Below are 26,063 nucleotides of genomic sequence, written 5' to 3' on the forward strand. Positions count from 1 at the left end.
GAAATCCTCCCCAGTTTGATGGAAAAAACTATGTTTTCTAGAAGAGAAGAATGGAAACCTACATCATGTCCTTTGATACTAATGTTTGGGTAGTTGTTGAGAATCATTACCAAGTACCTACTATTCCTCCCACTCATGCATTGAGTGAAGCTCTTTATACATCCAATACAATAGCCAAAAATGCCATTGTAAGTGGCTTATTGGATATCGAATTTGTCAAAGTGTTGCATCGCAAGTCAACCAAAGATCTATGGAACAAGATAAAAAATTGCTATGAAGGGCATCAGAAAGTAAGGGAGGCCAAGCTACAAAGTTACAAAGGTGAGTTTGAAAGTATAAAAATGGAAGAAGATGAAAATATTGCTTCATAATTTTTTCAAGCAGACAATATTTTCATTTTTCTATCATAGGTCTCAGTGAAGAATTCAAGAAAGTTGAGATTGTTCGAAAAATATTAAGATCACTTCCCTCAAGGTTCAATCCTAAAGTGTCATCTCTTGAAGAACTATCTGATATGCAATAGTTAAACATGGATTTACTTCATGGAACTCTTATTTCATATGAGCTAAGAACATAAAAGGATAAATTAGGAACTATGGAAGAAATCTTCAAAGAAACTAAGGAAGGAAGAGGGCTTATGACTTAAGAAGACTCTAGCCATGAACAAGATGAGGAAGAAACCAAATTTGTTAGAAAGGTAAAGAAAGTAACTGGAACATTTAAAGTTAAGCTTCCATTTAGTTGTTTTGAATGTGGAAGAATATGACATTATGCTTCTAAATGTCCTTATGCAAAAATGACTAATAGTGATGATGAAGTGAAATTCAAATCTAGTGATCATAAAATAAGACAAAATGCCGAAAATAAAATCTTGTGCTCCAAAGAAGAAATTGACTATGAAATAAAAGGAAGCATCTCTAATGATGAAATAGGAGAGATATTTTTCATAGTTGAAGAAGAAATTGAAGTAGAAGTAGATTATGGAAGAGAACTCATAAGTGCATTGGAAGAACTAAAATCCTTAAGAAATATGGAAGATCAGCTTGGGAAACAACTGCATTGATAAGAAGAAATAGATTGTGATGAATATCCTATTTTCTCTCTTAAAATTGAACTAGAAGAAACTAAGAGGATGAATGAGATTCTATCAAAGCAGCTAAACAAAAAGGAAGAACATTGTGAAAAAATGGAAGAATAAATAGTGCTTTTGAGAGGAGAGTTACAGAAGACTCAGATCAACTCAATCAAAACATAACGGTTTTGAATTATTAGATCATATTATCATCTTGCATAGATCTCCCCTCATTAATATAGGTCTCAGTTATCAAGAAGACTGCAAACCATCCAGAGGTGAGGCACCCTCAAAGACATCATATGGAGAATCATCTAAGAATACTTTCATAAGATACAATAGTAAAGAAAGAGAAGACTTCAATAAAGTAAATGGATTAACCTAAGCATGTTTTCTTCTCAACTGACACTCATAAAGTCACCAAGAATCAACAAGATACAACTAGCTAAAGCAAAGGAAGAAACAAAGGCATAAGGACTACTATGACATAAAATCATCTTAAGGGATCTACAAGCAACAATGGAATAGAAATAAAAGATCAACAAAGAGATGAACCTCTTCCAAAGAAATACTTCAGAAGAAATGTTTCATCAAGTCAACTCCATCTAGCAACTATCAAAATATGTTGTTTGGTGTTACATAGGAAATTAACTCATCATCAACTTAGAGGAGAAGACCAACTTGGAATGGAAGAAACCCTAACTTACAGGCCTATTTTCCATGGTAATGTACCCCATAAACTAGAAGATGGTGTGTTAACACAACCTAGTAGACCATCATACAATGTTAACCTACTCATGAATGCTCTGTCTCTTCCATAAGGTCATGTTACCTGACTTTCATGAGCTTGCGAAGGAAAATCCCAAGTTAACTCATTGACACTCCATCATTTACTCAAGGTTGGCTCTAAAATGTTGCAAGGGTTCACCTCATACTTGTCTTTGGAAATTACCTATCCTAACAGAGGCTAATGAGTAGGGAAATAGCAATAAAGTAGAGGAAACATCCTCCAGCCTTTTTGATTTTGACCAAAGTGAATTGATGAAGAGATTGGCAAAATATTGGCCTCCCTTTTCCTATATATTGGAGGCTAGGACACTGTAATATGGCTCAGAATTTGAGCATTACTATTATGCCAAGATACTATTGAGAGAGAGAGAGAGAGAGAGAGGAGCTAAGATCTAAGGGAATACTTGTTGCAAAACAATGGTTGTAATACTCCTTCTCACGTTTAATAATATAGATCTACTATTGTTCTATCTATTTCATGACTCGAATATTTATATTTTATGCATTGTGATTCCATGATTTAGACTAATGCTTTGATAATGGTGCATTTAATTTCTAGATGATGTTATATGTTAATATGTTGAATTGTTGAAGGTTATATATGTCTTGAAGATCACTTGTTGTTTGTCTTTTTTGCAAGTCTCATTCTTGGAGTTTGTTGAGGGTTCCTTCTCTGCCACACTGACTGCTCCAGGAGAGTTGTGTGAAGGATAAGGTCTTCACTCATCCTCCCTTTGTCAATTCCTATCTAACATGTTCATGAATTGGATGTATCTTTCTTAAACAACTATAGATCCATTGATCTATCTGCCTTGCGTTTCAGGAAACCTGAGAGGGTTTTATGTCCATCCACTCCTGCATTAATCCCTATAGTAGAATTGGAGACTCCACTGGGGATCGTTTTATTCCTAGTTTTTGATCTTCTAGACCCTATATCTATGGATCTCTCTACATCTATATGTTCTTTTCAACCTAAATTCTTATCACTCTGCCTACTCACAACTAATATTTTTGTTCTCAGCCTTGTTTCAACCTTGATCTGACCCTTTCTCTGGGTAAGACTATTGTAACGTACCTCCTCTATGACTTTCAGTGTGTTATAACACTCTTATCTCTCTAACAAGTGTTACCCCTACTAACACCCTATGTTCTCTTGAGATCTGTGTTATAGACCCAAACCTCTGTTATCCACCCAATTCCATGGATTTTACTATTTGATAGTCTCACTTGTAGTCTGATCTTGGGATCTGTTCTAATGGGCTTTGTTCTTATTGGTTGCATGCATGTATATCAGCAGGTTAGTTCTAGTTTATTTGGGTCTGTTATCTGAGCATTGCATGTTTGCATTGATTTTCTTGTGTTAGCACTGCATTAGGATTGTTCGGTTTGGGAAAAAGGTGTATAATTACTCTCTCCTTGTAGAAAATCGTATTCATCGAACTAAAATTGAAAAGCATATTTTTTGCATGGTTTGATTTAGGTCTCACAAACTCCATGCGTCAACACCCCCTCCAAAGACATTAATCAAGTACCCTGAAAATCAACTTCATAATAAAATTGTCAACAACTCATTTTCAGGATACACACATATTACTTTAGGTTAAAGTCTTGGTATAGGATGTGTGAGTCAACTCCCCAAGACTGCAAAACTTAAATTAGTTTCATTAAAGAGAGAAAATATTGTTGCACTCACATCATCTGGGATCACTCCTCTAACAAGGGAGTTAAGTGTGAGGCAATATTAGTTGTGAAATATGGTAGCTCACCTTCGATTGCATTCTGGTGGGTATTTTGTGTGTCAGGGATCCTTTTGGGGATATTGGAGTTAAGTTAGGGACTCAAGTATCCCAGCTACACAACATACTACCCACGACCGTGACCCCCCTAGTGGTGTCTGTGATTTGAGGTGAAATTAGTGGCCATACTTCTAAGGATGAACATAAGGTGACTGGGGCGGGCTTCCCTAGTACCTCAACAAATGAACCTACTCCGTCTTTGGTTTTTTGGGAGGGTACTCATCTTCACGAGAGTGCTTGGACCCTTCTTACTAAGGTTCAAGTGAAGCTTAGGAGTAATCATAACTACTACATTAGACCAGCTCTCTCTTATATCCCTTCAATACTGGGTTTCATCTCCAACTAGTTGTGGCTATCAGATAGTCTTTTCCCTTGACTACTTGCTTATCTTTCTTAGCAATTTTTTTTTTTGGGTATTTTCTCTTTGATACTGAGACTACTATATATATATATATATATATAGAGAGAGAGAGAGAGATATAGATATAGATATATGTATGTATGTGTGTATATATATATATATATATATATATATATATATATATATATATATATATATATATATATATATATATATACATACATATGTATGTATGTATGTATGTATGTATATATATATATGTGTGTGTGTGTGTGTGTGTGTGTGTGTAGATATAGATATAGATATATATGTATATATATATATATATATATATATATATATATATATATATCACACTTAATTTAAAAAACAAATTAAATAAATCTTTCACCATTGCTACATTCGACCCTCATCATCTATCTATGCGATAACGAGGTATTCGTACACTCACTATGGAGGAATTGTCAAGCTTCAGTGAATCATATTCCTCCTCTACATAAGAGAACCAGTCTCTAGTATCAAATACTAAATCACACAGTATTTCCCAAGAGACTCTTTTACCACAGGACTTCTTTACTTATGGTGTCTTACCTCACTTTAATCCTCCACTTATTGATCCTTTTGGGTCTGTTTTGGTTCAGGTTGCACCCTTTCCTGCCATGTCTTCATTAGCTTCCATTCCCATTGTCCTGATGACTACTAGTGGTTCGTGGTCTTTTGTGGACACTTTTTCTCCACTGCCACTTCCCCCGCCTACAACCAGTTCAACGTTGTTGATTATTTATCCTATTATCTTGACTATGCCTAGCCTAGGTATTCCAACTACACATTCTATGGGTGGATTCTATAACCTTCCTATCTCTACCCCCTTTGTGTCAACTCCTATACCTATGGATATCACCCCTATAGGTGTGGTTACTACGACTACCTTGAACAATATGTTTGGTTGGAATCTTTTGTTAAGTTCTAACCCCCAGGAAGTTACTTTTGGGGGAAATGTTTATACCATGTACATATCCATTGGGGGCATGAAAATCCCTATACCTCCTACGATATAATCTAGACCTTCGTTGATTGATTTTTTTTCTCCTGGTGGACATACTACCGGTGGTGGTCCTGCACCCATTGTGCCTTATGTGGCTAGTAGTATCCCTCAACCCTGTCATGGACCCCTCTTGCTCAACTACCATTGAATCAAGGGGGGAATTCTATCTTAGGGGAAACCATTACTTTGTTACGCAGCCAAGTATACCTTATAGCCTGCCACTTTATATGACCCCACTTCCACTGGTAGGAAATTATTATCCATTATAACCTACATACCATACTAGAAACCACTTAATATGGGGGCCTCCTTGATACGAAATTATGTAGGAATGCAACAAAATACATATATAAACATAAACACATAAATGCAACAGAAAAATCCATTTCATTAATATCAAAAACTGAAATATGCTTACATACAGAATGGAAATAAATTAGCTCGGGCGATGCTAGTTTATTTTTGAGAAGAGATGTGGTGGCTACATGCCTCTGAATAGTGTTATAATGAGGCTCCAAGGACCATTTATTATTTAGAAACAATGGAAAACCCTAAACATCCAAAAACCTAACCCTAGGAGATGAATTGCCAAAATTATGGGCCCTGTTGGGGTAAATTGGTACATCAGTTTCTCGGGGTCGTAACTTTGGCATATGATCTCTGTTTGACGTGCATGATACCTCATTATAAATATCTATCTTAGAACTATAAATTTTGACTGAAAAAATTAGTAGTTTATTCACATTTTCCCATTTTCCAAAAACACGTCGTTTAGGGCCTCAAAATGACTCTAGAAGTTCTGGACCCGAAAAACTACCAAAAATAGTAAATTGTGCTAAAATTAAGGAAAATAAAAAACTTAAAGAAAAAATGGTGGGGGTCCAAGTGGAACAGGAAGGTGGTCACCAATATCCACCTAGATCACTCCTAGTCCCTCAAGTCATCCTGCACCACCCTGGTCTGATTCAAGGGCACCTACGCCTCTACCCTTCTTAGCTACTTTATAAATATTGGATTTGTACAAGCTAATGAATGACCCCATCAAACATAACTTACTTTGGCATCAAATCCCGCATAATATTCCGACAAATATCTCGAAGTTCGTAGGAAAGCAGGGAGATGACCGGGAAACACACGTCACAACTTACCACCTTTGGTGTGTATCTAAATCTATTATTAATGTTAGTATCTAGCTCAGACTCTTCCCCCACACCTTGACTAGCGACACTACCAAGTCATACATTGAGTTACCATGAGCTTCAGTGAATAATTTCAATTCCCTTTCCATGGAATTCCTAAATCACTTTCAGTTACCTATGTGCTATGAAACCAAAATGAATTTTTTGACTACATTATGCCAAGACACTTCCACCCACATCTTTGATCACATCCATGAATGGAGATGTTGATATAGGCTTGTCAAGGCCCCCATTCCAGATTACCTTTTAGAAAACTGGTTCTGCAAGTCTCTTCTGCCCCCCATTGCAAAGGATGTTTCCATGGCTAGCGTGGTTACTGAAGATCAATCTATTCGACGTGCCCAACATTTAGATATGATTTATTTCAAATTTGGTATTTATATGATTTTCTCCCTAATGCCCCTACAAATTATAATTCTCTCGCTACTCAGCAACCTAGTGTACATGCTAACGGTATTGTCCACACCACTTGTGGATTTGGTATAAAACAATCGAACGGGAAAGTTTCCTAGTTTTCTATTATTTTTTATCTCGTTCCTACTACCCAATCTGCTACTCCTCCAACGACTGCAATCAATTATGTGCATTCTACACAAAAACCTAGCGGTAATAAAAAGAACAAGAAAAATATCGCTCCTTTTGAAGAGAAATAGATGACCAAGAACAATCCAAATCAGAAAGCCACTGTTAATGTTAAATTTGAGAAAGGAAAGGAGAAAGTTGTCAAATTCCCTTGCAAGATATGCATTGAGGACCATTTGACCTATACAAGTCCTTTTGTCCAAGAGGGCACTGAATTTTTTGCACAAAAGGACATTGGCCAGACCTCTATGGACCTCAATAACCCTTTCCTTCTCAACAACAACAACATCTTGTACTGAACCCACCACCACCTCCGTAAGGGGGCAACAACGGTTCGCATCCTCCTCCATCTAGAGAAGGATCATCAACTGCTTACGCCTTTGAAATAATTGATTTGTAAACACAATCCAAAAACTATGAAAATATTGTCCTAAATGCTTCAAACACTGCCTCAAGTTCTGTTCCACAACCACCCAACAATCTGCATATTAAAAGGCTCATTTTTGATCCTGTGATTCATCCCCCCAAAGGGAAACTTCAGCACATGACACACAATCCATATGCTGGCATTGCCTAGAACTACAATATTGTAGAGGATCTGGCACAAGTTCCCTCTTCTATGTCAGCACTTGAAGTATTACAAAATTTCCCAACAGAATGAAAATATTTTCTTTTAGCCATAGGTGGAATCAATCCTTGGGAATCTAATCTATCAATTTCAACATGGAGAAAAGTAAACCTTACCTCTCCCATAAACTCTCATTCCAAGTGCAAGTTATGATGAAAGGAAAAGCCATTCACCGCATCATCATTGATGAAGGTGCATCAACTTGTATCATGGCTACTCTTTGTTAGCTTGCCTTGGGTTCGCATCAAAATACTTGAAAACATTGAGAATTATTTTTTAAGTCCCATAGTGACTGTCAACTATTTAATGTGCTCATCAATTGATCATTGCAAAACATATAGACTTTTTTAATCAAAATGCAATAATAGTTGATTTGGGAAAAATATGTTGGTTAGGGTGAAATGAAATGTGACATGTGGCATGAAATATGAATATCCCTTCCCCACAACTTAATGTGTTTTCCGTTTTCTTGCAAATGAGAAAGGGAATATGAATGTGGTGAGGGATTTTCCAAAATCACAATGTTAACATTTAAGGAATTACATGATTAAAAATTAGAAAATTACATACCTTCACTTACCTGAAAAGTGGACAAGTTATGTATATTGAAGAGTGTGGATGTTATTGCTGGATCATGGAATATGAAGTAAAAGAATCTGATCTTTCTTCTTCTTTCTCTTGGCTGTATGAATTGAGGATGAGATTGGAATCTTTATTGTTATGGTTGCTGAATTAGGTCCTGCTGCAAACTACTAAAATCATGTAGTCTTCCTTCGTTCCCACTCGATGGCATAATTATTATCTATGTGAATAAATCTGTCGATGTCAAACATGGAAAAGAAATTGTTGGATTACTGGCCATTAACGAATGCCATTAACCAAAATGAGACTGCTCACCGTTGATGTCAATGAGAGTCAAGATGCCTAAGTACATCTTACTAGGTATGAATAGATGTGTCATATTCGAGTCACCTAGAAGATCCAAAAAACAGGGGACATTGATATATTCCAATTGTTTATTGGTGAGAGAGCTTGCCATTAAGGCATGCAAAGCCTCAAGGTACTTGAAAGATCTCTAGTTTTGATCCCCAGATGTTGTGTCAGAGTTGATGGGTCAAAACTTGTTATAAGGAAGGCCTTAATGAATACTTCATTATCTAATGCAAGTATAAAATAATAATTTAAAGGACTATAGATGGAAAATTTGCATTTAAGCAAGGTTTATTTGGAAGGAAATGGAAAATGGGATGATTCAACGCTGTAAGGGAACTGAATGACTTTATTGGGTTAAGGGTGAGTGAAAATGAGGTAGGAAAATATGAAGATTGCAAAGGAAAGTTTTTGGTAGTAGGGAGATGGACATTTATGGATCGATTGCAGGCTTAAAATGTGTATCAATGGTAAAATTGGCATTTGTTTAGTGGAAATGGTGTAGTGGATCTGATTTTACATTGAATGATCATGCTCTTCTAAAAGAAACTTTGTCTTTAAAAAGGTTCTTCTGCATATAGTGCTCTTCTTTCATCATCCTCGAACCTGAAAAAACTTACCAATTTCTGCAATAAAATGTAAGACTATCAAAATAGAGAGATGATTAGTCCCTCTTCATTTGATATATACACAAAAAAATAAGAAATAATAATAATAAAACAAAATAAATGATGAAAAATTAAATGCACTTTTACCTGATCAGTACCATTGATCACTTGATATTGTTTTGTTGGTGACTTCTTCCTTGTGTTTCTAACCAATTTTGAGCTTGAGAACTCTTCTCCACACACTTTGATGCTTCATCAATAGACCATAAACCAAATTTACATAAGCTACTGAATTGTGTCAATTCTGCAGCTACCAAAAACACGGATCGTTTCATTGCCTTGCCACTTTTACAACTTGCATTTAGACTAGAATGGTGGTTTGTCAATTATTGCAATTGGATTTTTTATGTTTGTAGGTTTTTGTGAAAGTTGAATCCTATAATTATGTTTTTTCTTTTTCCCTAATGCTCCACCCTTGACCATGATCTCATGGATCAAGAAAATGCTCAAAATTCAAAATTCTTGTATTCACTTGAAACCAATTCCAACGCGTAGATCTCATCACTCTGAATCCAACACAATTTGTTTCACTGAAATCCGACTTCGGATGCTCCCGAAATCGCGTTTTGATCGTTTTGTGAAACAACTAAAAAATGAAATTTTGAGTTGCAGGAATGCCCAGTCAACAATTTGTACACTGAATGGGTCATGACACTTGGCACTGTTTGATTGGTCTTTAATTGGCCAATGAGTGATTGACACTAGTCATGAGTTGATTAGTTGACATGTGGCTGCTTTTTTTTGGCTCACAGGTTGTTGTGGTGGGCCGAACAAGGAAGTGCCATGTGGACCAACCATTGGTTTCCATGTGGCCTCCTCATGGTGGTAAAAAAAAAATTCAGGGTCAAACCACCCTCCATGGGAATTAAAACCACAACCTTCTAACAATCAACAAAGCACTTTACCAACTCACCTACCATGTTTCTTGTTAATCAATAGCCTCAAATGTGTATTTAATATTGGGTGCACATTTGGAGAAAGGGGTCGAGGCAAAGCCCTAGTCCCTTGCCCTCCAGCACTATAGAACCACAGGCTAGGGCTGAGGGCTAGGCCTTAGCTAGGCCCACGGTCCCATGCAGTGTGCCATATGACCAGGTGCTAACATTAAAGGAGCCAGCAGAGAATGGGACTAGCCCAGGGTTGTATGGCCCTCCATATGACCACACCAATGGAAAAAAAGGGCTAACTACAAATTTTAATTGTCCTACAATTTCTACCACTAATCGGGAATATAGGCCAGGTTTGCTGCAATTTTCGTGTTCGGGGTGCACAGGTCGGTTTTAGTCCAAATTGTAGGATTATTAATAGCAAAATTGGGTAGAAACTTAAAATAGTAATATCTTACTCAATTTGTGGCCAAATGAGGTGCAAAAACAGTCAAAAAGGGTTTTCGATAGTGCTAGATCCATTAGAGACATTATTTTTTCTATTTTGGGTTACTAAAATCCTATAATTATAATTTTGATTATGACTTTAGATCCCTTATCCAGTGTTTATTGCAAATTTTCAAAACTAATTTTGTTCAAATTTGTTTTCCAATCTTCCAGGTCACAGAGAACACAATAAGAGAGCATACTGAACAATATTAAAACTTGTTATTCATTTAGAATGTGAAATTTAAAAAGACAAAGCAAAAGGATTGTATCTCTAACTTCAAATTATGGCTCTCAAAACTCTATTTGTCTCCTTCTTCTCAAATATTCCTTCTCTTTCTACATCTTCCTACAAATGATTAGTGAGCTGGGTGGATCTTACTAGGGTGGATCTTACTACACCACCAATAAATAAAATTGAAAATGAAATGAAATCTAACTTAAAAACTTAAAAAAAAAAAATCACCAAAATTGGTTTTTATTCATTAATTCTATCCTACTCTACCTACTGGAAATAGAAAAATTGTTTCAAGTGTATGCATATTTCCAGTGTAACCATGTGTAGAATTTTGTAGAATTTTTCCTACAAATCAACTAGCTTTGATACCATGTAGAACCTTTTCTACAAATTAGCTAGCTATAATACCATGTAGAAATTTCCCACCTGTAGATCAACTTGGTAATGCTATGTACTAAAGAAAAACTCTTGATCTACTTCTACAAACAATTTAGCGGAAGCTTAATCAACCATGAGCAACATCAATAAGAACACATATAACTGATAAGAAGGAATCAATCACACATAACACAGAAGAATTTACCTGGGGAAAGCACCTGCCTAAAACCCCATCTCTGTGTTATCATACAAGTGGAAATATGTCCGGATTACACAAAGCCTTAGCTCGGAAGCTATCCAGCTCTCAGTACAATCCCTTAGCTGCTCATAGACAGTCAAAGGCTTCTCACAAACCTTCTGCTCTACCCTCGAAGCCTTCTATTTCTATGCATAGTTTTTCCTGGGTCCTCCAGCTACAACCCGTGTGATTCTCACCTCACACACAACAATGACCTCTGAAATAACTGCACAAACCTAAAGGAGATAAATCCTCATCATGGATGAGCTTCCTTTATAGGAAAGATATTCATCCAACTGATAGTACACTGTCCCTTCTCTGATCTCAACTAGGTCTCTAACAGAATTGACATGCAATAGTTATCCATCAGTGAATCCTTAGTTATCTAAAATAATAGTTGTCACATGCATGCAAGCATTAACAAACTATATTTTATTATTTTAACAACTTGTTAAAATAATCTATCTTGACTTGACTAGTTAGAACTAAGTCAACTGATTCTCTCATTATAGAACTCATACTTATTCCCTCAATCAATGGAGGATATTAAGGATAAATTCCTCAATCAGTGGGACAACTCATGTGCATGCTCACAAAGACTTCAAATTGAAATTTCCTTAACTAATTAACTCAATTGAATTAATTAATTAATTAATATTTCCAACTGCTGTTAAGACCAAGATTAATTTTACTTCCTATAGATAGAATAGGGACTGCTATAAATAGGAAGGGACCCAAAATGCTATTTTTAGAACTTTCTATTTTTAGTAGTTTCACCTCTCACCCAATGTGGCCAATGACCTGACTGGCCAAATTGCTATTTTTAGACATGCTATTTTTAGACATGTTATTTTTAGCAGGTCTATTTTTAGCACATTCTAAATTTAACATTTCTTGTTGCACATTTTTCAACACTCCCTCTCAACAAGAAAGGATTTCTCTCGAACCCAATCCTGTAACTCTGGAATGTTCTGCATGCCACACATCTACCCAGTCCACTTGCTCCAACAACACTTGCAACAAAAACACTCCCAACTGACCACTCTGTTGGGCTAGGAACATACTCTGATGCTGAAGCTCTACCTGTTGCTGACAAGTGCTCCCTCTCTAACATCTGCGCTACTTCAACATCTCCATGCATCTCGCACCATTGCACACCTCTCTGTGCCACCTAGCACTATGCAAAACACTTGTGCCTCTCGCATTGCTGCAGCCTGCTAGCTATGCGCTATCCTGAGATTCCCTACACTGTCACTTTCTCTGTCACTCCATCCACATCTGTCTCTACCCAATTAGTCATTTCCTGCTACTCCACATCGGGGCTCCTGTAGCAAGGTCTCATCCAAGAGGTTGGGTACCTCAATGATCTTGCCCCTCCTCCTTGGGACGATCACTCTATATCGCCCCACCTCCTACCTGGAGGTATGGCTGCATGTGATCCCTCAGCCCACTTGGCTCGAAGTTTCCCCCTACTGGAGGTCTCTGCATGAGTAGATGTCTCTACTCGATCTCCACTCAGCTTCCCTTGTTTGGTTGCTCCACAACCTCCTGATGCTGCTGCGCCAATCGTGGCTTCTCCACAATTGTTTGAGACTTCTTCTGGCTCTGCATGTTGAGAAGTAATATACTCTCCCTCTCAACCACCAATTATCTAACCTTTGCCTTTCTCCTCAAGGATTTGTAGGCATCTTGTACCTCAAGTGCATACAGGTTCTTGGCTAGCACACCAATATATTTCCACTTTTCCATCGTTACACATTTTCTAGAAAAAGACTTGATTTTAAATCAACGATATCTCCCTCATCCAAACTCCGATTCAGCCGATTTTTTTTTTTGATTTTGGGTATTTTTCTGCAAGGAATACAAATTTACTATTTATTTCTAAAAATTTTGTACAAAAATGTTCATATTTGCTCTGCAAACTCTCGGCCCAAAACTCAAAACTTTGAAATCTCCTCTCAGTATACTGTTCTCTCCTTGATCACATGTGCTCCGATACCATGTAGAATTTTGTAGAACTTTTCCTACAAATCAACTAGCTCTGATGCCATGTAGAAACTTTTCTACAAATCAGCTATCTCTAATACCATGTAGAAATTTCCCACATGTAGATCAACCTGGTAATGCAATGTACTAAGCAAAACACTTGATCTACTTCTACAAACAATTTAGCGGAAGCTTAATCAACCATAAGCAACATCAATAAGAACACATATAACTAATACGAAGGAATCAATCACACATAACACAGAAGAATTTACCCAGGGAAAGCACCTGCCTAAAACCCCATCTCTATATTATCATACAAGTGGAAATATGTCCGGATTACACAAAGCCTTAGCTCGGAAGCTATCCATCTCTCAGTACAATTCCTCTGCTGCTCATAGACAGTCAAAGGCTTCTCACAAACCTTTTGCTCTACCCTCCAAGCCTTCTATTTCTATGCACAGTTTTCCTGGGTCCTCCAGCTGCAACCTGTGTGATTCTCACCTCACACACAACACTGATCTCTGAAATAACTGCAAAAACCTGAAGGAGATAAATCCTCATCATGGATGAGCTTCCTTTATAGGAAAAATATTCATCCAACTGATAGTACACTGTCCCTTCTTTGATCTCGACTGTGTCTTTGACAGAACTAACATGCAACAGTTATCCATGAGTGAATCCTCAGTTATCTAAAATAATAATTGTCACATGCATGCAAGCATTAACAAACTATATTTTATTATTTTAACAACTTGTTAAAATAATCTAATTGGACTTGACTAGTTAGAACTAAGTCAACTGATTCTCTCATTATAGAACTCATACTTATTCCCTCAATCAATGGAGGAAATTAAGGATAAATCCCTCAATCAGTGGGACAACTCATGTGCATGCTCATAAAGACTTCAAATTTGAATTTCCTTAAGTAATTAACTCAACTGAATTAATTAATTAATATTTCCAACTGTTGTTAAGACCAAGATTAATTTTATTTCCTATAGATAGACTAGGGACTACTATAAATAGGAAGGGACCCAGAAATGCTATTTTTAGAACTTGTATTTTTAGCAGTTTCACCTCTCACCCAATGTGGCCAATGACCTCATTGACCAAACTGCTATTTTTAGACATGCTATTTTTAATAGGTCTATTTTTAGCAAATTCTAAATTTAACATTTCTTGTTGCACATTTTTCAACACCATGTGCATAATAGGAGTAAAAATATATTCATGCTTAGTTCTGAAAAATATGCATTAAAACACATCAAAGAATGAAAGAAAAATTGTTTTGATAATACAATCAAGAAGTAAGGAATAATGGAAGAGTGATGTGACTTGATCCTTGATTGGAACCATCTTTCAATAAGGTCATGAAATTCCTGATTCCTTTCTTGGTTTAGATCACATTGAATATCCTCCTTATTATGCATTCCTCAATCTTAGATTCTAGTGGTTTCTCCCCATCAAAAGTATTGCATGATTCTTGAGTCTCTTCAACCGATTGACAAGAGGAATCAAAAGAAACTTGAAGATCTTCTTGTGGAGGTGGAGAGATAGACAAGTTTCTACATGCAGTTAAAATATACTCTTCCTGAGAGGCAGATATCTCAATTGTTACTAATATTTGAGAAATTTCTTGGAAGAACATTCTTCAAATTTTTAATTGTCTGTGAATTACTCCAATTGGTTGATAATTCCTGTCGTGTACACATATTAGTACAAAGTTCTGAAAAATTATTGAAATCTAATATGAAAAATGATTTTAATATGATTTTAACCATGCACCTAAGAATAAATGCAACTATTGTGAGTTTTCTAAACTTCAAAATAAACACCTATGTATACCTCCCCAACAACGGTGCCAAAATGTTCGATGATTTAATTGTAAGTTAAACCCATGTCATTAATTGTCAACCCGGGGTTCGTAGAACCGATGAAGTATAATTGTAATATATGTACTAGGTGGTTATTTATTAGAATAGATTAATCTAATGCAATTGAAACTAACTACAAATTTAATTAAATCAATTGAATCCAAACCAAACCAAACGTAAAGAAATTGAAATGACACTTGCATAAACGAAATCACACTTGCATAAATGAAATCACACTTGCAAAATTGAAATCACACCACACTTTCATAAATGAAAATCACACCACACTTGCATAATTGAAATCACACTTGCTGGAAAGTAAATCACACCTACTGAAATGAAATCACACTTGCTAAAAGTAAAAGCACACTTTCATGAAAATAAATGAAATAAAATAACTACACTATGTTACCAATATGTACAAAGGTGTGCAAATTGTGGTTGATGGAGGCCCTCCATTCCTCAGCAAGCACACTGAATCAACTATCACATCTTGAAGATCAAAGTGGCAGTATGTATTTCATAAAAATGAAGTTACAAGATATCACAAGAATTCTTTATCCTCACTTTACAAATTACATCTAGAACTTGGAACCTCCAACTAGCAACTAGCAACTAACACTAACACTCACAACTTCTAACTTGCATCTAACAACTTACAATTAACAACTAACAACCATTTGTATGAAGGGTGCACTCCTATTTATACAAAAATTGAGGATAACTATACAATAAATATAGATCCTTAGATCTCTCCTAAATCCACATTTATCTCTTTGTGGTTACAACCAATCACTTAAAAATGTAAGATACAAATCCTCTTATCCATGATTCTTCTCCTTTTAGTGTGCATAGTTAATGATCCACATCTTCTACAATTATTCCACAAATCCTCATGAGTTGGAATTTGAAATTCGAATTTGTGGTTGGATGGCCAAGTAGGACACTTCTAGACTCTACAAGTAGGCCTACAATATCACAAAACTCATAACACTTTTAGATATATATGAAAATATGTTAATTTCTGGGGATATAGAGTTACGAAATGAGAGTAAAATGATGGAAATGAAGGTGAAAGTGGATGACATTTTGGAGGCCCAACATACTCCCAACTGAAGATATTGCATGTCCTGATGCATCTATTGCATTGATTCCCTTAATCATAAGTATATTTTCTTGAAATGTTTTGCTTCTATATGAGCTTTGGCTTTGTCTTTATTCTCTTTTAACTTTACATAATCATATCATTTGACAATTTTATTCTTTTTGCAAAGTGTACTTTGAAATACATTTGATTGCAACATATATTTTTAATGGTTGGTTCTTGTGTAACAACCAAAATTTTATGAGTATTGGTTCTTGTGTAACAATACTTTTTTTTTCATCAAAATACTTGAAAACATTGAGAATTCTTTTTGAAGTCCCATAGTGATTGTCAACCATTTAATGTTCTCATTAATTGGTCATTGCAAAACATATAAACTTTTTGAATCAAAATGTAATAATAGTTGATTTGGGAAAAATATTTTAGTTAGGATGAAATGAAATGTGACATGTGGCATGAAATATGAATATCCCTTTACCCCCAACTTAAGGTGTTTTAAGTTTTCTTGCAAACAAGAAAGGGAATATGAATGTGGTGAGGGATTTTCCAAAATCACAATTTTAGCATTTAAGGAATTACATGATTAAAAAATAGAAAATTGCATACCTTCACTTACCTGAAAAGTGGACAAGTTATGTATATCGAAGAGTGTGGCTATTGCTGCTAGATCATAGAATATGAATTAAAGGAATCGGGTCTTTCTTCTTCTTTCTCTTGGTTGTATGAATTGAGGATGAGATTGGAATCTTTATTATTATGGCTGTTGAATTGAGTCATGCTGCAAACTGCTGAAATCATGTAGTCTTCATTTGTTCCCACTCTATGGCATAATTATTATCTATGTGAATAAATGTGTCGATGTCAGACATAGAAAAGAAATTGTTGGATTACTGGCCATTAATGAATGCCATTAACCAACATGAGACTACTCACCATTGATTTCAAATTGATTTCAATGAAAGTCAAGATACCTAAGTACATCTTACTAGGTACGAATAGATGTGTCATAGTTGAGTCACCTAGAAGATCCAACAAATAGGGACATTGATGTATTCCCACCGTTTATTGACGAGAAAGCTTGCCATTAAGGAATGCAAGCCTTAAGGTACTTGAAAGATCTCTAGTTTTTATCCTAGATGATGTGTCAGAGTCGATGGGTCAAAACGTGTTAGAAGGGGGGCCTTAATGAGTCCTCTATCATCTAACGCGAGTATGAAATAATATTTTGAAGGACTATATATGGAAAATTTTCATTGAAGCAAGGTTTATTTGGAAGGAAATGGAAAATGGGATGATTAAGCTTTGTAAGGTAACTGAATGACTTTATTGGGTTAAGGGTGAGCGAAAATGAGGCAGGAATATATGAAGATTGCAAAGGAAATGAGTTTTTGGTAGTAGGGAGATGGACAGTTATGGATTGACTAGGCTTAAAATGTGTATCAATGGTAAAATAGATATCTGTTTAGTGGCAATGGTGAAGTGGATCTGATTTTACATTGAATTATCATGCTTTTCTTTCATATAATGCTCTTCTTTCATCGTCCTGGAACCCGTAAAAACTTAGCAATTTCTAAAATAAAATGTAATACTATCAAAAGAGAGAGATGATTAGTGCCTCTTCATTTGATATATACACAAAAAACTCAGAAATAATACCAATAAAACAAATTCAATGATGAAAACTTAAATGCACTTTTACCTGATCAGTACCATGGATCACTTGTTATTGTTTTGTTGGTGACTTCTTCATTGTGTTTCTAACAAATTTTGAGCTTGAGAACTCTTCTCCACACACTTTGAAGCTTCATCAATAGACCATAAACCAAATTTGCATAAGCTACTGAATTGTGTTGTTTCTGCAGCTACCAAAAACACGAATAGTTGCATTGCCTTGCTGCTTTTACAAATTACATTTAGACTCAGATGGTGGTTTGTCAATTATTGTAGTTGGATTTTTAATGTTTGTAGGTTTTTATGAAAGTTGAAGCATGTAACTGTGTTTGTTCTTTTTCTCTAGCGCTCCACCCTTGTCCATGATCTTGTGGATCAAAAAAATGCTCAAACTTCAAAATTCTTGGATTCTCTTGAAACCAATGCCAAAGCGTAGATCTCATCGCTCTGAATCCAACACAATTCGTTTAACTGAAATCTGATTACGGATGCTCCTGAAATTGCGTTCTGATCATTTTGTGAAACAACTAAAAAAAGAATTTTTGAGTTGTAGGAATGCCTAGTTAGTAGTTCGTACACTGACTAGGTCATGACACTTGACACTATTTGACTGGTCTTTAATTGGCCAATGAGTGATTGACACTTTTCACAAGTTGATTGGTTGACATGTGGTTGCTTTTTATTGGCTCACAGGTTGTTATGGTGGGCCAACGAGGAAGTGCAATGTGGCCTCCTCATGGTGGTCAAACAAAATTCAGTGTCGAACCACCCTCCATGGGAATCAAAACCATGACCTTATAACAATCAACAAAGTGCTTTACCAACTCACCTACCATATTTCTTGTTAATCAATAGTCCTTAATGTGTATTTATAACTTATGGGCGCGCATTTGGAGAAAGGGGTTGGGGCTAAGCCCTAGCCCCTAGCCCTCCAACGTCATAGAACTATAGGCAGGGGCCAAGGGCCAGGTCTTATCCTAGCCCACGATCCCATGCAGCGTGCCATATGATTAGGTGCTAAAATTAGAGGAGCCAAGGGAGAATGGAACTAGCCCACAGTTGTATGGCCCTCAATATGACCACACCAGCAGAAAAACGGTTAAGTACGAATTTTAACCGTCCTATAGTTTCAACCATGGATCAGGAATATAGGCTAGGTTTGCGTGCAGTTTCCACGTTTGGGGCACATAGGCTAGGTTTAGTCCAAATTGTAGGATTATTAACAATAGAATTAGGTAGAAACTTAAAACAATGATATCTTACCCAACTTTTGGCCAAATGAGGTGCAAAAAGAGTCAAAACTGGGGTTTTCAGCGGCGTTGCATCCATTGGAGACCTCATTTTTTCTTCTTTTTTTAGCTTTCTAAAAGCATGTAATTATACTTTTGATTATGGATTTATATCTCTTATCCAATTTTTATTGCAAAATTTTAAAACTAATTTTGTTCAATTTTGTTTTCTGATCTTCCTGGTCACAGAGAGCGCAATAAGAGAGCATACTTAGCAATATTGAAACTCTTTATTCATTTGGAATGTGAAATTTAAAAAGACAAAGCAAAAGGATTTGATCTATGACTTCAAATTGTGGCTCTCAAAGCTCTATTTGTCTCCTTCTTCTCAAATATTTGTTCTCTTTCTACACCTTCCTACAAATGATTAGTGATTTGGGTGGCTCTTACTACACCACCAATAAATAAAATTGTAAATGAAGTGAAATCTAACTTAAAAACTTAAAAAAAAAAGCATCACCAAACTTGGTTTTTATTCATTAATTCTATCCTACTCTACTCTACTGGAATTTTTTTTTTTTCAAGTGTATGCATATTTCTAGTGTAACCATGTGCATAACAGGAGTAAAAATATATTCATGTTTAGTTCTGAAAAATATGCATTAAAACACATCAAATCATAAAATACCAGTTGTTTTGATGATACAATCAAGAAGTAAGGAAGAATGGAAGAGTGATGTGACTTGATCCTTGATTGGAACCATCTTTCAATAAGGTCCTAAAATTTATGATTCATTTCTCGGTTTAGATCACACTAAATATCCTCCTTTATTACGCATTCCTCAATCTTAGATTCTAGTGGTTTCTCCCCATCAAAAGTATTGCATGATTCTTGAGTTTCTTCAACCGATTGACAAGAGCAATCAAAAGAAACTCGAAGATCTTCTTGTGGAGGTGGAGAGATACGCAAGTTTCTGCATACAGTTAAAATATACTCTTCTTGACACGCAGATATCCTAGCTGTTACTAAGATTTAGGAAATTTCTTCGAAGAACATCCTTCAAATTCTTAATTGTCTGTGAATTACTCCAATTGGTTGATAATTAATGTCATGTACATATATTAGTACAACGTTTTGAAAATTATTGAAATCTAATATGCAAAATGATTTTAATATGATTTTAACCATGCATCTAAGAATGAATGCAACTATTATGAGTTGTCTAAACTTCAAAATAAAAACCTATGTATACCTCCCTGGAAACAGCACCAAAATGTTGGGTGATTTAATGGTAAGTTAAATCCCTGTCATTAATTGTCAACCCGGGGTTCGTAGAACTCACGAGGTATACCTGTACCATATGTACTAGGTGGTTATTTATTAGAATAGACTAATATAAGGTAATTAAATCTAACTACAAAGTTAATTAAATCAATCCAATCCAAACCAAACCAAACATAGAGAAATTGAAGTCACACTTGCATAAAGGAAATCACACTTGCATAAATGAAATCACACTCGCAGAATTGAAATCGCACCACACTTGCATAAATGAAATCACACTTGTAGAATTCAAATGACACCACACTTGCATAATTGAAATCACACCACACTTGCATAAATGAAAATCACACCACACTTACATAATTGAAATCACATTGCTGGAAGGTAAATCACACCTACTAAAATGAAATCACACTTGTTGAAAGTAAAAGTACACTTTCATGAAAATAAATGAAATAAAATAACTACACTATATTACCAATATGTACAAAGGTGTGAAAATTGTGGTTGATGGAGGCCCTCCATTCCTCAGCAATCACATTGAATCAACTATCACATCTTGAAGATCAAAGTGGCAGTATTTATTTCATAAAAATGAAGTTAAAGATATCACAAGAATTCTTTATCCTCACTTTACAAATTACATCTAGAACTTGGAACCTCCAACTAACAACTAGAAACTAACACTAACACTCACAACTTCTAACTTGCATCTAACAACTTACAATTAACAACTGACAACCCTTTGTATGAAGGGTGCACTCCTATTTATACAAAACTTGAGGACAACTATACAATAAATATAGATCCTTAGATCTCTCCTAAATCCACAATTATCTCTTTGTGGTTACAACCAATCACCTAAAAATGTAAGATAAAAATCCTCTTATCCATGATTCTTCTCCTTTTAATGTGCATAGTTAATGATCCACATCTTCTACAATTATTCCACAAATCCTCATGAGTTGGAATTTGAAATTCGAATTTGTGGTTGGATGGCCAAGTAGGACCCTTCTAGAATCTCCAAGTAGGCCTACAATATCACAAAACTCATAACACTTCTAGGTATATATGAAAATATGTTAATTTCCTAATATTTAATCACAAATTCACTTAAAATACTTAAAATCAATGACTTGGAAAATAATAATAATAAACCCATGTGATGATGAAAATGGTTACTTAATGTAAGGTTATGGGGCTATAGACTTATGGAATGAGGGTAAAAGGATGGAAATGAAGGTGAAAGTGGAATAAATTTTTGAGGCCCAACACTATGGATCAATTATCCTTCTACACCCGTGATCTTCACCCGTTACCAATGACAACGTTCCCTTAGTGGGTGGCATCAATGACTCTTACGTAAATGTTGGTACCAGTCTTTTGAAGGGTTCCTCGCTTTTAGGTTTTTTTTCTCTCCCACCGCCCAAGGTTCCACTGACTATGTTAATGTTAGGATACTATTTTGGATGGCCCAATGGATCCTTGGATCCTCCCGACCCCTTCTTCCATTGATTCATGTGGAGAGAAGATGCCATTGTCACCAACAGAACTTTCTTATCAGGCTATTCAGTTTGCATCTGACTCTCTATCTGCTTTGGTTATGACCGATGGTACCTCTTCATTTCCCATCGCTTCTCCCTCTACTAATCTCCTTAATGAATTCTTACCTTCAGATAAGGCTATAATGGAAATCATGTCTCTAGATGAGCGTTCATGGGATGATTTTCATCACCACATCTCAGTGTCTTATGTAGAAATTTTGAATAATTTAACACATATTCACAGAGATTATCTTGACCATACAATTATAAGCGGAACATGTATAATACATAATCTCCTCTACGTTGATCATCAATTTACAGAAGCATAAACATTCACAGGCACACATAGAAGCATCAATCAAACTCATAAACACAATATGTATCTCGGAGAAAGCATCTCGCTAAAAACCCCAACTATCTGTATATTAATGATTGAATCATATAACATTACAAAGTACAATTCTTATCACAAGCAATCCAGTACCAGCTCCACCTGTTACACACAATACAGCTCAGATCTGATCTCCAAATCTATTCCACTGCTTGCCTGCCCCTCTAGCTCAATACCTGCTCAAGAACTGATGAGAATGGCTTCCCAAACTCGTATTTCACCTGCAAAATAGTCACTCACACTTTTTTGGACGTGAGCACAAGCTATAATGTGGGAAAATACGTGAGAAAACTCATTGGCATACTCAATCCCTTTATTGTGCAAGATCTGGTGCACAACTATAGTCACAACTGATAGCAATCTGATTCTCTAACACCTGTCCCTGCTGAACTGAACATGCACTGACATGCAACTGAGTTAACTGATGTATACATTAGTTGTATTATGAGTTAATAACTTGTGAATTAATTAATAACTAATTCACCCAACTCATCTCTAGTCTATTTGCCAGTTAGACTAAATACAACCAGTTTAACAAAGCTAAACTGAACACAACTCCATCAACTGCACCAAACTCAACTGATTGAGTTCTAACTAAAGTCATGCATGCAAATATTAGTCATCCCATAGGTAACCATGTATTTCCCTCTGGGATCTGCATGTACCACATCCGTAGCTCATCCTGAAGTGCTCCAAGAGAATAAGATTAAGTTTATAGTCCAAATATTATTGTGAGATAATAATATTTGACTTTTCTATTTTTGACTTTGATCACTCACACTGTGATCACTCACACTTTCATCAAAAATAGAAGTCCATCTATTTTTTTCCCAACTTGATCAATCATCCATAAACATCAACCTGCAATCCATAGAGATGATCCATATGTCTAAAAATAGACATAGCCTAAAAATAGACTTGCGCCAAAAATAGCCTGCGAGCCCACTTAGTGAAGGCGACTCTTTTCACTAAGCTCCATCATCTTGTTGCACTCTCAACAAGCATTTCTTGTTGCACACTTTTCAACACTCCCTCTCAACAAGAAAGGCTTCCTCTCAAACCTGATCCTGTAACTTTGGAATGTTCTCCATGCAACACATCTGGCCGTCCACTTGCTCTGTCATCAAAGTCTCTGACTGCTATTGCCTCTGTCGACTGAAACTCTACATCTCTGTGCTCTTCAGTATCTGACTGCTCTAGCCTCTGTCACTTTGATCTCTGACTGCATCCGTGCTGTTGCCGGTTCTATCTCCCAACATTGCATCCGCACTGCACCTCCCAATTGACCTCCCTGCTGGGATAGAAACACCCTCTGATGCTGAAGCTCTACCTGCTGTTAACAAGTGCTCCCTCTCTGACATCTGCACTACTGCAACATCTCCATGCATCTCGCACCATTACACACCTCTCTATGCCACATAGCACTGTGCAAAACACTTGTGCCTCTCGCATTGCTACAGCCTGCTAGCTATGCGCTGTCCTGGGATTCCCTGCACTGTCGCTTTCTCTGCCGCTCCATCCGCATCTGTCTCTGCCCAATCAGTCAATTCCTGCTACTACACATCTGGGCTCCCGTAGCAAGGTTTCATCCAAGAGGTTGGGTACCTCAAAGATCCTGCCCCTGCTCCTTGGGACAATCAATCCACATCACCCCACCTCCTACCTGGAGGTATGCCTGCATGCGATCCTTCAGCCCATCTGGCTCGAAGTTTCCCCCTACTGGAGGTCTCTGGATGAGTAGATGTCTCTACTCTATCTCCTCTCAGCTTCCCCTGTTGTGGCTCCTCCACAACCTCCTGAAGCTGCTGCACCAATCGTGGCTCCTCCACAATCGTCTGAGACTTCTTTTGGCTCTGCATGTTGAGAAGTAATATATGCTCCCTCTCAACCACCAAGTCTCCATCAATTGCCTCGCTGCTCAAGGCTTTGCATGCATCTTGAACCTCAAGAGAATACAGGTTCGTGACCCGTGAACCAATCTGCTTCACCTGTCTAGTGATGATGTGTCTAAGGAAAACCTTTCCCTTACTAAAGACCACATCATAGCCTTTGTCTTCCAACATCGCGATCGACACCAAGTTTCTCTTCAGTCCTGGTACATACTTGACATCGGTCAAGGTAAGGCGAGCTCCATGCTCCCTCTGAAAAATAACCGTGCACCTGAGACACTATACTTCTCATCATTACCCATCCCTATGAGTATCTGGAGATCTTTCTCGTCCAGAGTACTGAACAAACTTTTGTCACCGGTCATGTGGAAAGAAGCTCCACTATCAAGAAACCAACCACTTCCCACCATGGATGAAACCATGCATGCGAAGAGTGTGAAGTCCAACTCAAAATGTGAAGCAAGTGAGGCTGCCTCACCTTCAGATCCTTCCCCGGATCCCTTCTTGGACTTCTTCTTTGGGCAATTAGTAGCATAATGACCCAACTCATGACAACGAAAGTATCTCACCTTCGCCTTGTCAACCTTCTTCCCATCATTGGAAGAACTGGATTCAAAAAGAGAAACCTTCCCCTTCCCCTTCTTCGCCTTACTCGCTAAGGCACAGTTCTCCTCATCCTGCATGGATGAAGAACCGTCTCTGGTGCTCCGTCTAATCTCCTCCTGCACAAGATCCGACCAAAGTCTCTCCCATTCTGGCAGTTTCTCCCTTCCATTCACCGAGTCCTGGTAGCTATGCCAACTCTTAGGAAGGTCAAGGAGTACTAGACTCACCATCCTCATCCGACAGTCACCCCCACACTTCCTAGCTCATCCCGGCATTGGGAGAACTTTGTGAGATACTGGGGCATACTGTCTCCATTCTCACACTGAATGTTTATGAGTTTTATCTCTTGCTTTGGAATTAAATTCGAATTCCACCAGCTCAAAAACTCAACCACTTCCGATCTAGAATTCGTGAGAACAAAGTATTTCTCGTACAGAGATTGACTATATGGGCATTCACTGGATATCTCACCTTCCAAGGGAAGGATGAATCCAGAGGCTACCTGGCCCGATTACAGACTCTGCCTGAAGAAATAGAATGTAAACACTAGTAGATCTGATGATCAATCCTCGCTTGATATCCTGTAAAAATCTCTTCTACAAATCAAGCAGCTCCGATACCATGTAGAAATTTTGAATAATTTAACACATATTCACAGATATTATCTTGATCATACAATTATAAGCGGAACATGTATAATACATAATCTCCTCTACGTTGATCATCAATTTACAGAAGCAGAAACATTCACAGGCACACATAGAAGCATCAATCAAACTCATAAACACAGTATGTATCCTGGGGAAAGCATCTCGCTAAAAACCCCAACTATCTGTATATTAATGATTGAATCATATAACATTACAAAGTACAATGCTTATCAAAAGCAATCCAGTACCAGCTCCACCTGTTACACACAATACAACTCAGATCTGATCTCCAAATCTATTCCACTGCTTGCCTGCCTCTCCAGCTCAATACCTGCTCAAGAACTGATGAGAATGGCTTCCCAAACTCGTATTTCACCTGCAAAATAGTCACTCACACTTTGTTGGATGTGAGAACAAGATATAATGTGGGCAAATACGTGAGCAAACTCATTGGCATACTCAATCCCTTTATTGTGCAAGATCTGGTGCACAACTATAGTCACAACTGATAGCAATCTGATTCTCTAACACCT

This window comes from Pinus tabuliformis, chromosome 1_1, assembly GCF_031772625.1.
Source record: "Pinus tabuliformis cultivar Carrire ecotype Pingquan chromosome 1_1, CPIR1, whole genome shotgun sequence".
Lineage (NCBI taxonomy): Eukaryota > Viridiplantae > Streptophyta > Pinopsida > Pinales > Pinaceae > Pinus > Pinus tabuliformis.